The following is a 13231-nucleotide window of genomic DNA, read 5'->3' as shown; positions in this document are numbered from 1 at the left end:
GAAAAGGGGAAAGGGTAAGCGGAAAGAGTTAAATTTTGTGAAGTTTCGTAAGGTTCATTTTGTTAATGTTTTATCAAACTTACAATTGCGTTATTTTATATATATATATATATATATATATATATATATATATATTACTCAAATCTAGTAATAACAAAGCATTGAACGGGTCTGCTAGTAATAATATAAAAAGTGTGTCCACGGATATGATAAAAATCTATGGTTACACTTATAATAAGTGCAATATTCCATCACGTATCTCATATTCGTAAAGGTCATTACGCTAGTTTTATTACAAAAGGAAAAATATGGTATGAAGTGAATGGTACGACTATCAACAAAAAAAAATTGGCCAAAAATTCAGAAAATGTGAATTTGTTTATTTTAGAAAGGCAATAAATTTTATAAATAAATTCATAGATAACAATCAGTAATTCATAAAAAAAGAATAATCTAACAAAACGTAGTGATAAACAAAAAAAATACAATGAAATTGTAAACCGTATGGTAAGTCTCGCAGATATAATTTTTTTCCGCTCAAAAGATAGGGTAAAGAAAGGTAAGGCACTACATTTTTTTTCAAAATCTGTTATTAATTGAATATTTTGTTTAAAAAAACATACCTGTTAAATAAAACTCTTCCCGGCCCGATTTCATTTTTATGTAATACATATCATTTTTACACAGATAATACAATTCTTATCATTATTTATTGTTTAATAAAATTCTAAATAAATAATAGATTTTGATAATAGAAATGTAGTGTCTTACTTTTTTTGATAACATTATTCTTTTTTAAAAACAGTTTTATTTATATTACAGAAATTTTTGTCTTTTGAGCGGAAAAAATGATATCTGCGAGACTCTTACCATTTCATTTTAATTTTTTTGGTTTACAATTTCATTGTAATTTTTTTGGATATCACTGCGTTTTGTTAGATTACTCTTTTATTTTTTTATGAATTACTGATTTTTATCTTATGGATTTATTATTAAAATTTATTGCCTTTTAAGAACAAACAAATTGAATTTCACGACCAATTTTTTTTTTTTGTAGATAATCATATCATTCACTTCATACCATATTTTTCCTTTTTTAATAAAATTAATATAATGTCCTTTACGAATCCAAGATCCGTCATGTAATATTGATTGCACTTATTACTTTGTAAGTGTAACCTTCCTTTGTAAGCCGGCCTCCATGGCGGTAGCGTCTCGGACTTTCATCTAGGAGTCCCGGGTTCGAATCCTGGTCTAAGCATGACATTTTTGCAGAAGCTACAAATCATTCATCTCATCCTCTGAACCAACACCTAACGGTAGACCGGGAGGTTAAACAAAAAAAAAATAAAAAAAGTGTAACCTTCGATTTTTATCGTTAAATTCGACTTAACCAATCGAATTTATTTATGTTTTTTTTTTTTTATTCCTTTTTTAATATAACTAACACAGACTTCATCTCCTTTTTTTTTAATTTAAGTATATAAATTTATAAATAATTATTAACCTATCATTGTAAAAAAAAAAAATCAACAATAACAAAAAATCTGGTTTGGATAATTGAAATATAGAAATACTGGAATGTGCACTTGCGTTAGAAATCCGTGCCAACAAAGATAGCTGATTTAGAGGAATACCTCTCTTTATCTACAGTCCGCTCAAAAAGTTTGTAACGATTTCTCTCATCACAAATCGCAAGTTATCTTTCATAATTCAAGTTATTGTAGAAAGTATTTATAAAAACATTTATATGATAAAATGATTAACTCAACATTTATTTAATATTCAAAGCATTGAAATTTTTCTATTAATTAAATAGAATTATGAGATTTTATCACTTAATATTAACTACAATTAAGTTTTACGGAATCACTTTCTGAAGGGACGGTACGTTAGGTACAATGCGCATGCGCTGCACTGTGCGACAATGAAAACTACACCTCTAAATCTATCTGTCTCACGTTCGTTTTCCGCTCACGTTGGACACAGGCAGTTCACATTCCAGTATTTCTACATTTCAGTGGTGTGGACAACACATTCATCCTTGTACGCCTATTAAATAAATTAAAATTACACATTTTTAAAAAAAATATAAAGTACATAAAATTTTATTTCATTAAAAACTTCTGATATTTTTTCTTTTTTTTTTGTTATTGAATTATTATTCATGGTAATTTCTTTTTTTACAATGAGAAGTTAATCACTATAAATAAATCAATATATTTAATCTAAAAAAAAAAGAAAAGAGAGATGAAGTCTGATTTGAACCGATGTGCCTTCTCCTAAGATCCAAATATTTCATAAACATTTTATTTGCTATAACTCTGGAACCAGTGAAAATAAGTGCCATTTATGATATATCGTTGAAAAACTCTCAATCAGGGTTTATTACTGCAGTTAAGAAAAATTTAAAAATCCAATTTTTTTTAAATTTTGAGTTTTTTTTTAGATACTCTTGTTGTCGATTGCAATCAAAAGGGGATATGCACAACTAGATGTTACAACAGTCATAAATTCAATATTTCAAAATTCTTCGGCTAATCGTTTTTCAGTAATGTGAGAAACAGACGTCACGCCGAAAGTAGTCAAAATAGATATTTCTGTTAAAATCTGGAAACCGAAATTTTTTGCGATCACAATTCTTCCTTTACTTTGTACAAGGAAGTAAAAAAAATTATGAAAAAATATCAGATTAATGAAATAAAATTTTATGTACTTTTAATTTAAAAAAAAAAACTTGTATATGTAATTTAAAGGCGCAAAAGGAAGTCTTGTGGTGTCCACTCTAATTATTTTTTAATTTTCTGGTATGAATTCATTAATATTTTTGTATATTCCATTTTTAACGAGATTAATTTTTTTAAATGATATTCTTAGCCAACCGAGCTGGTTTAGTGGTTAACTCGTCGTTGCAAATCAATTGTTTAAGAGCTGATTATCGTAGTCGAATGTTCTGAGGTTCAAATACTTCTTTTTCTGTTTAGTCTCCGAAATCACCCTAAGGTTTTACTTCAAATGATGATATGTATGAATGTAAATGAAGTCTTGTACAGTCTCAGGTCAACCATTCCTGAGATGTGTGGTTAATTGGAACCCAAATACTAAAACACCCCGGTACCCACGATCTAGTATTCAAATCCGTGTAAAAACAACTCACTTTACTAGGACGTGTCGGTGAATATACCTGCAATATTTTATCATATCATAAAAGTTTTTATATTTTTTTTTTTACAAATAATTACGTTTTACTGTCCAACTGGTGTTTTTGGGTGCTTTTGTCTTTACTAGGATTTGATTTTAGAATTCTCGACCAGTAAAATACTAGTAAAAGTTAGTTGATTTTATTCGTATTTGAATAATGGACGATGGATACCGGTGTACTTTGGTGATTAAGTTCAATTAGCCACACCTCTCAGGAATGGTCGTACTGTGTCTGTACAATATTACACCTCATTTACACACATATATATATATCATTCTTATCCGATTGGGCAGTGGTGGGGTCGGTTGTTGTTCACTAACTGAACAGATTGCAACGTACAACACGTTAGGAAAATAATAAAAATGTTTTTTTCTTCTTCATAAAAGAGGAAAAAATATCGATAAATTATTTATTTCTGTATGAAAACGCAGATGTTTATAATGGAATCGTAATAATATAAAATTTAGTAAAAAGAATTTAAATTGTGTCTCCAAAATAACAACATACGATTTATATTTGTAAAAAAGAAAAAACAAACTGTAAAACCGCGTAAGAAAACCCATTCAATATAAAGCAGATGATCAAATCAATTATTCATAGATTTTGGTTTACGGCAGCAACGATATCAATGAATGATGCATGAATGGTGCCCCATTTTATTCCCTTTACCGAGAGTCCAAGTGTACTTACTGCCCCCCCACCACCGAACGATGCACTGCAACAAATGCTGGAAAGTCAGCGTTCTTAGCTAAAGAGAAATATTTCATACATTCATATCACAAACTACAATACTCTGCCACTACTGCTCTACTTGTATTACTGTTACTAACATTATTCATGTAACAAAAAACGATTCAATTTTTTTTTTCTTTTTGTACGCGTTAGGATCACTTTATTTCAAACTATAATTTATCAAATATCATAACATATTTTACAAAGAAATAATAATTTCTTTTTTTAAATATGACAAATTTTTTTCTTGTTTAACCTCCAAGAACAACGTTAGGTATTGCTTCAGTGGAGGAGATGAATGATTTGTATGAAAAATGCCATGCCTAACCGGGATTCGAACCCGGGACCTCCGGATGAAAGGCCGAGACATTAACACTCCCGCCACGGAGGCCGGCAAATATGATCATTTTTATAAATTATAAATGAAAAAATGTTTTATAAAACCTTTTTCAAAAGATTAATTTTAAATTTAAACCAGATAATCATACAATTGCAAAACACAATTGTATTGAGACAAAAACGTAAAATATAAGTAAATAAACGAATGAAAATAATAAAAAAATCATTAGTACTTACAGGAAAAATACGCTGAACACGATCGGTAATGTAGTTACTTTATTCTTTTTTCTGTTTAGCATCCGGTAATTATCGTTCAGATAATACTTCAGAGGATGATAGGTATGAGTGTAAATGAAATGTAGTCTTGTACCAGTCTCAGTTCGACCATTCCTGAGATGCGTAGTTAATTGAAACCCAACCATAAAAAAACACCGGTATCCACGATCTAGTATTCACACCCGCGTAAAAATAACTGGCTCTATTAGCTCTTGAACGCTGGAACTCTCTACTTCTAAATCATCTGATTTGGGAAGACGGGTTCACCACTAGACCAACGCGGTGCGGTGGGTTAACCGTAATGTAGTTACTAAATCTTGGCAACTGGTCCCTAATCCATTTACAACATTTAGAAAAAACTAAACCCGTCGAAAAAGCGGTTATTTATAAAGGTAACAACTGGAATTTCGCATACGTAAGCAAAACTAAAAGAGAGATCAGAACTAGTGTAAAGAACATTTGGCCCGTTATAAATACATAAGACAAAAGAATCAGGTGTAGCCCGACATCAACTGGTAATCTTTTACAAAATTAGTTATTATAAACGAGAATTTAAAAAATATATACCAATTAAACAGAAATAAAACAAACGGGTAATTTTTATTATCAATAATGAGACAGACATTTCATTATTGAATAACCAAGATTTCAATGGTAATTTGATTATGTTTAGGGTAAATTTCATCTTTATTTGTTCCGAAAAGTGTTCTTAATCGGTTAAATTTATATGTCCTCCCTGAATTTTTAGTTCGTGGAAGGAAATATACAGTGTTCCACGAAGAGATTTACGCTTTTGATTTAGTATCACTCGCCTATTCCCCCACCTGTTCTTTTAAAACTTTACAGACCTTTTAATGAATGGAAACCCACCGGGTTGGTCTAGTAGTGAACGCGTCTTCCCAAATCAGCTGATTTGGAAGCCGAGAGTTCCAGCGTCAAGTCCTAGTATAATTTTTACACGGATTTGAATACTAGATCATGGATACCGGTGTTCTTTGGTGGTTGGGTTTCAATTAACCACACATCTCAGGAATAGTTGAACTGAGAATGTACAAGACTACTCTTCATTTACATTCATACATATCATCCTCATTCGTCCTCTGAAGTATTATCTAAACGGTAGTTACCGGAGGTTAAACAGGAAAAAGAGAGACCTTTTAATGAAAGTTACTTCAAGTAAAGGAAGTATTGTGATCGTGAAAAATTTCGGTTTTCAGATTTCAACGGAAATATACATTTTGACCATCAATGAATCCATTTTGACTAGTTTCGGCGTGACGTCTTTATTACGTACGTATGTATCTCGAAATAACTCAAGAACGATTAGCCATAGGATGTTGAAATTCTGGATTTAGGACTGTTGTAACATCTAGTTGTGTACCTCCCTTTTTGATTGCAATCGACTGAACCAAAAGTATCCAATAAAACCCAAAATCCAAAAACATCTGGATTTTGTACTTTTTCTTAACTGCAATAAATAATCCCTCATTGAGAGCTTTTCAACTATATATATCATAGGTGGTACTTATTTCTATTGGTTCCAGAGTTATAGCCAAATAAAATTTTAATTAATGAAATATTTGGATCTTACAAGGGGAAGGCACATCGATTCGAATCAGACTTCATCACTTTTTTTTAATTTAAATATATTGATTTATTAATAGTTATTAACCTCTGTAAAAAAAGTTTTACGACAAATGATAATTCAATAATAACAATAAAAAGAAAAAATATTAGAAGTGATTAATGAAATAAAATGTTATGTATTTCTTAATTTAAAAAAATGTATATATGTAATTGAATAGGCGTACAAGGAAGTCATGTGGTGTCTACATCAGATTTTTATAACTAATTTAAAAGTAGCCTATAGTACACCCCAAATAGTGGTCTCATACTGTGATTGGAGATTCATTAAATCCCCGGATTCATTTTTCTATTATTTAAGAATTGAAAATTTATTTAAGATTGTCATAATTTATCAAAACACCTGACAAATGTATATATATATATATATATGTACACATGGTAAGAAGTGTGTGGATATATATATATATATATATATATATATATATACACACACACACACACACACAGAGAGAGAGAGAGAGAGAGAGAGAGAGAGAGAGAGAGAGATTCTTTCAGGATATGTTTTACTAATAATAACAATGAAAAACCTTCATATAAACATAGGTCTGACAACGCTTTGTTTTTGAGTTAGGGCTATCAAAAGACTTCGCCCAGATCTCAGCTATTCTAATAAAAAGAAACTCTCCTGTAATTTTTGGGACCCAAATTAAGAAGTAAAGTTGGTCTTATGTAATGAAAAATTAAGAAAATAAGATAAAACAGGTATTAGAGTTGTAACTGTTTTTTAAGATATCAACTGTAAAATAAAATATTCTCTGTCTAAAAACAAGTTTTTTTTTTAAGCTTTGTAGTACAATGGCTTGTTATATTAATTTATAAGAAATAATGGATCCAGTTGACCGATTTTCTTCAAAGTTGGTAAACAGGTACTACCTTGGAGAGGAGACAATGTGTTAAATTTTTCAAAAAATTGGAAAAAGGGAGGGGTTATGTTGGTTGAAATAAAATTTCAAATTTTTACTGAGGAACTTTAGTAAAATAATCTTCTTACAAAATTTGAAGTTTTTTTATCGAGATCACAAATTACCAAAAGTTGTTATTTATAATATTTACTCCCTCCCCAAAAAAATGACTATATATTTTTCTTTTTTTATATTCTACTTCAGAAAAGAATTAAATGGGAGATTTTGCATCTTTATTTACTACATCGACAGTCCTTCAAACCATAAGAAATTTTTTACCAATCCCATTCCGTGATCTACGGTAACAAAAAATAATTTTTTTTTTAATTAAAAGAAAAATCTGTTTGATTTATTTTAAATTTAAATCTATTACGCACGTTACCTATTACATTTAAAATGTAAAAATCTAAATTTCTTGATAGCCCTTACATTTTAATACTTCTTGAAAGAAAAAAAAAACAAAAATTTCCACCACCTTCATAAAAATATACAAGTTTTTTAAATTTATTATCGACACTATGTAAATACTTTCTTAATAGTCAATTGCCATAATTTGTGAACACCTGACAAATGTGAACACACATACACACACACACACACACACACACACACACACACACACACACACACACACACAGACAGACAGTCCGACGAAGAAACTGAGAAACTTTCAGGACATGTTCTACTCCTTATAATGAAAAAACTACATATAAACTTAGGTCTGAAAACGCTTTCTTTACAAGTTTTCTTGTAAAGAAAGCTTGTTTGAAGTATAAAGAAAACGCTTTTTGGAGTTTTCTTTTTCGAGATTTCGCCTGGATCTCAGCTCTTCTAATAAAAGGAAGCTGTACTGTAATTTTTGGGACCCAAATTAAGGAGTAAAGTTATGGCCCGAACACTTCCCGTTTTATTATGGGAGTACCCAACAATTTTTTCACAATTTCAAATTTGTAACGCTCAAAATGTATTTTGTAAAACAATAAAGTAATTAAAATAACTTAAACCGCTTCCCTAACGGGGGAGCTCGCAAATTTAAAAAAAGAATTTTAATACATTTAAAATCTTAGTGAATATTTTAATCCTTTACAAAACCCCCGTGATGAATGATCTATATTTTCAAAAATTCGAAATCATATTTTTCGAAATTGGGATGCTAATATTCTAAAATTAAAAATTTCAGTTACTGCTTTATTTTTTGAGAATGTTGGCTTCCAAAATTAAAATATTTAAATACAATAAAACAAGTACCCAAATAGAAGCACTAGAACAACTTGCTGAAAAAATACGTTTGCAAATATCATACGAAAAAACTAAAATTATGGTCAGGGATCCAGTATGCATTAATCATGTAAACGTAAACGGAAAAAAAGCGGAACTAGTGGGAAAATTTAAATACCTGGGAGATACCATAACACATAACATCAATGAGAAAATAAACCGGCAAGAAAGAACTGAGAAACTTAAAAAATCATTAATAACTACCCAAAACATAAACGATAAAAAATGCGTATCGACAAAAACTATAATAAGACATTACCAATCAGTAATTCTTCTAGAAATATAATACGCCAGCAAGACTCTCTTCGGGCTACACAGAATTGGAGAGGTAGAAAGGATCGAAAAGATAGAAAGGAAGATAGTCAGGAAATGCATAAACAAGAAAAACATAGTAGAAGTACAGTGGAGGATAATCCCAAATGAAAAAGTATATAAAATAATAACCACACTAACAAATTTCTTCAGGAAAATAAGAATTTCATTCTTAGGACACCTAATTAGAGCAGAAAACACCAGACTTGCAAACCAAATAATTAACTTATACTGGGAAAGAACAACAAAACCGAAATGGATAAATGAAGTCCGAAAAGATATGGAAGAATTGAGAATCTCCAAAGAAGATCTAATCACAAAATATGAAAAATACGACATACTAATTTAAACTAATATGATAATATTTGAACCTAAAATCAAAAAGAAATCAAACAGGGTGTGTATTCAGATGAAGACAGACACCAAAGATCAGAACGCCTCAAAAAGATGTGGGCAAAAAGAAAAGAAGCAACAATAAAACATCTCACACGATTCGGAATTAAGAACCTATTATAAAATGGACTGGCCCAGTAATTAAACTAAAGTGATCGTATGAGGTGGTAAAACCAACAAAAAAACAAGTAATTTTATTTTAATTTTTTTTTTTAAATAAATTAATAACATTACAATTTATTACAATGTTTTCTTTTTAATATGTCGATTAAGAAAAATAATTGAAGCTGACTAATTGAACATTTTTTGTTCTGTATTCGCCTCCTCAAGATTTAATTATTGTATTACATTTTCAAAAGAATAAGAAGAAAGAACAATAGTCCCATCGTTCAACTTTCATTAAATCCTCTTCAAGTATAGAAATAATTAGCTTTTATTGTATTTATAAAATTAGAAATAATTATTTCTACATAAAAATATGAAAAAAGAAAATCCATACACGCTTTTACTTCAATAAAAAGGAATTATTTTATCAATAAGATACAAACAGAGCTTAAAATGATCGAACTGATTGCAACAAAGTTTTATTACAAATGAATTGCATAACTTAACCAAGTAGTTGTACAATTCAGTGCCGGCTTTTTTATAAATGTTTAAGCCTCCGCAGATTCAATGATTCTATCTATTTTTTTTTTTAACATTTAATTCCTTGGATGTCCCAATATAAGTTTAACCAAATACATATATATCGGTAATATTAAACGAAAAATTACATTTTCTACAAAACAATTAATTTTTTTTTTTTTGTTAATCTTCAATTGTCGTCTTTAGTATTGGAGAATTAAAATACAACGATGTTTAGTCGATGTCATTCAGATATTTCAATTATATTCATGTGATATTTATGGAAAGCAGTCGTCGGTAAACGTAGAGTAAAAAAAAAAAATTAAATACATTTTACGCATTACAAGCGCTTTAAGCTTAAGCTTACTTACTATTAATTACGGTTATTTAACCCTATTTTGTTCCATTCCATTTTTATTCTTGTAAGACGCAGACTTTTCTTCTTCTGCATTTTCTTTTAAACAATATTTTCCATTTTTAAAGTAAAAATATAATTAAAAAATGTAAAGAAAAATAAAATTAACGTGAACTAAAACCTAAAAACCAAAATGAAAATATTTGTAAACCAAAATGAAAATATCAAAAAATTTGTAAAATAAAATAGATATCAATAAAAAAATAGGAAATAATTTCTTAAATTAATAAGTATTAATTTAAGTCGGCTCTAAAAATTAAGGGAAAATTTACAGCGTACAACGAAGTTTTCCCGGGACTTTCATAACCTATTCTGTTCTTAAAAATAATGAAAAAAGTTCATATAAATATGTCCTAAAATGCTTCCTTTGCAAGTTACGGCTAGGGAAAATCTTCGCTTGGATTTCAGCTAATCCCGTTAAAAGAGATCGTACTGAAATTTTTAAGACATTATTTAAGAGGAAAAAACTAGTGATTTCTTATGGTTTTGACTTGAAAAATCTAATCATAAAGGTAGCAGAACCGTATATGGAATACTTTTTGAAAAATCTGGGGGTGAAAAACCTGTTTTTTACTTCCTTGTACGAAGTAAAGGAAGTATTGTAATGGCGAAAAATTTCAGATTTTCAAAGAAAATATACATTTTGACCATCTCTGAATCCATTTTGACTAGTTTCGGCGTGACATCTGTACATATGTATGTACATACGCATGAATCTCGCCATAACTCAAAAACGATCAGCCGTAGGATGTTGAAATTTTGGATTTAGGACTAGTTGTAACATCTAATAGTGCACGTCCTTGTTTGATTGCAATCGACTAGACCAAAAGTGTCTAAAAAAGCCAAAAATTTAAAAAAAATTGAATTTTTTACTTTTTCTTAACTGCAATAATAACCACTCATTTATAGCGTTTCAACGATATATCAGATGTGGTACTTATTTTCATTAGTTCCAGAGTTATACCCAAATGAAATTGTAATTAATAAAATATTTAGGTCTTAAAAGGGGAAGGCACATCGGTTCGACTCACACTTCATCTCTTTTTACTTAACATTTTTTTTTTTTAAATTATATTGATTTATTAATAATTATTAAGCTCTGGTTGTAAAAACAAATTTACGATACATAATAATTCAATAATAACGATAAAAAAATGTATGAAAAAATATCAGAAGTTATTAATGAAATAAAATTTTATGTACTTTTTATTTTTAAAAAAAATGTCTATATGTAATTTAATAGGCGTGCAAGGAAATCATGTGGTGTCCACATAATATTTTTATGTTTGACGTTCAATAACTTTGTTGAATGGGTAATAAAATACATATAAAGTTTAAGAAAAACTTATAGAAATTTTAATTATGAACAAACATTATTTATAAGTTAAATAAAGCAAAAAAAAAAATTATAAAAATTCAAATATTATTTATAAATAGTACATTACGTCGGAAAAGTATTTATTTAACGTAAATAAAAACCAAGTTTGTTTTTGATGATATGAAACATTTGTAAAAACAAAATTTACAGTTAAAAACGAAAAGAGTAAACATTAATAAAATTTGTGAAACAGAAATAAATAAATAAAAATTACTTATATAATATTTTTTATTTTATTAATGACGAAATAAATAATTTTTTTAATTATTTAAAAGCTGGGAATAAAATTACAGCTAATAATTAATACGCAATACTGTATTAGTATTTAAATCATGCTGTAAGGAATATTAAGTACATCGCGTATTATTAACTGCGCTGTTAGCGACAATTTTCTGTAAATTTTACTGTGAACGTGATCGGTTTGAAGTAAACCCATACTTATTTACAACAGAGGAATTCGCTGATAATCGGATTCATTTTGGGTGAATGTAATGACAAATCTACAGCTTCTGCAGTAGAATATAAAATACGTTTTAGGAATTGCAGGATTACAGATCCCAAAACAATTATCTCGACCGTTCGCAATCTTGGCGAAACATGTTCACTAACTAGTATTCCTGGCAGCTACAAACTATCTCTCAAATAAGACGCTGTTATTGATCAAATTATTACCGATGAGTTCAGCGCAGTACAGGCGTCAGTACACAAGGTTTATTCTAAGCGGATTGGAGTTTCGCATTCTTCCGTTCAGAGGAGACTTAAACTTGTTTTACATTTATCATAAACAACCAGTTCAACATCTACACGCAGGAGACGGTCCGCTTCGCTTGGGGTTTTGCAATTGATGGAATACAAATCGACAACTCTACAAGTATGTTTTGTATACAGACGAGACAAATTTCACTCGAAATGGAGTCAAAAACTTACGCAATGAGCATATACGGGCAGAAACAAATCCTCATGAAACGGTGGAAAGCGATTTTCAACATCGATTTAGTATCAATTTATGGTACGGCCATCTTAACAATCAACTGTTTGGACCGTCCATATTACCTGGCCGCTTAAATGCTGAGGTCTTCTTGCACTTTCTTTAAGAAGAATTACCGCAATTCTGGAAGATATTCCTGAAACCCTGAGACAAAAGTATTCTTCCAGTACGAGGGCGCGACTCCTCACTTCTCTTGTACCGTTTCTACTCACTTAAATCATCAATTCCCTGAGAGATGGATCGGTCGAACAGGTTCACATTCCTAACCGTCAAGATCGCCTAATCTAACTAACATCTTTAGATTTTTGCGTCTGGGGATGGATAAAAATATTGTACACATAATAAAAATACATTCTCGTGGGGAATTAGTTGTTCGCATTATGTATACGCCTGAGCAACTTAAGGACAGCCCTAAATAACTAAAAAGAGTAAAAAAAAAAGTAGTACAGAAGCGTGCAAAAAATATGTTGAAAATGGCGGGCTCATTTTTGAACATTTATTATAAGCTGGTACGTACAGAGTGTCCCATATAAAACGCAACCCATCAATCACTCATCCATGAAACTTCAAAAGTCAAGCTTACTCCCCTACTCGTTACTGAAATGGACTCGTCCAACATCTGAACATCGCGGCGACGCAGTAGAACACTACTGATAGTAACAACAATGCAATCATAACGTTCAGCGTAATACTAGAAACAAGATAGTATTTCGCTAGATGAACGTGTTTTCATTGTTGAGTCGTA

At 29.8% G+C, this 13231-nt stretch overlaps 1 protein-coding gene across 1 annotated transcript in view; it reads right to left on the bottom strand.

Annotated features, from left to right (window-relative positions):
- The window catches only part of LOC142332762 (uncharacterized), a 689554-nt gene that overhangs the window by 631621 nt on the left and 44702 nt on the right, over window positions 1-13231 (bottom strand). The gene's annotated exons all lie outside the window — the stretch shown is intronic.

The sequence above is a fragment of the Lycorma delicatula genome, chromosome 12 (genome assembly GCF_047948215.1).
Source record: "Lycorma delicatula isolate Av1 chromosome 12, ASM4794821v1, whole genome shotgun sequence".
Lineage (NCBI taxonomy): Eukaryota > Metazoa > Arthropoda > Insecta > Hemiptera > Fulgoridae > Lycorma > Lycorma delicatula.
Note: the sequence above shows the minus strand (reverse complement) of the source record. Positions and strands in the feature narration are given on the sequence as shown.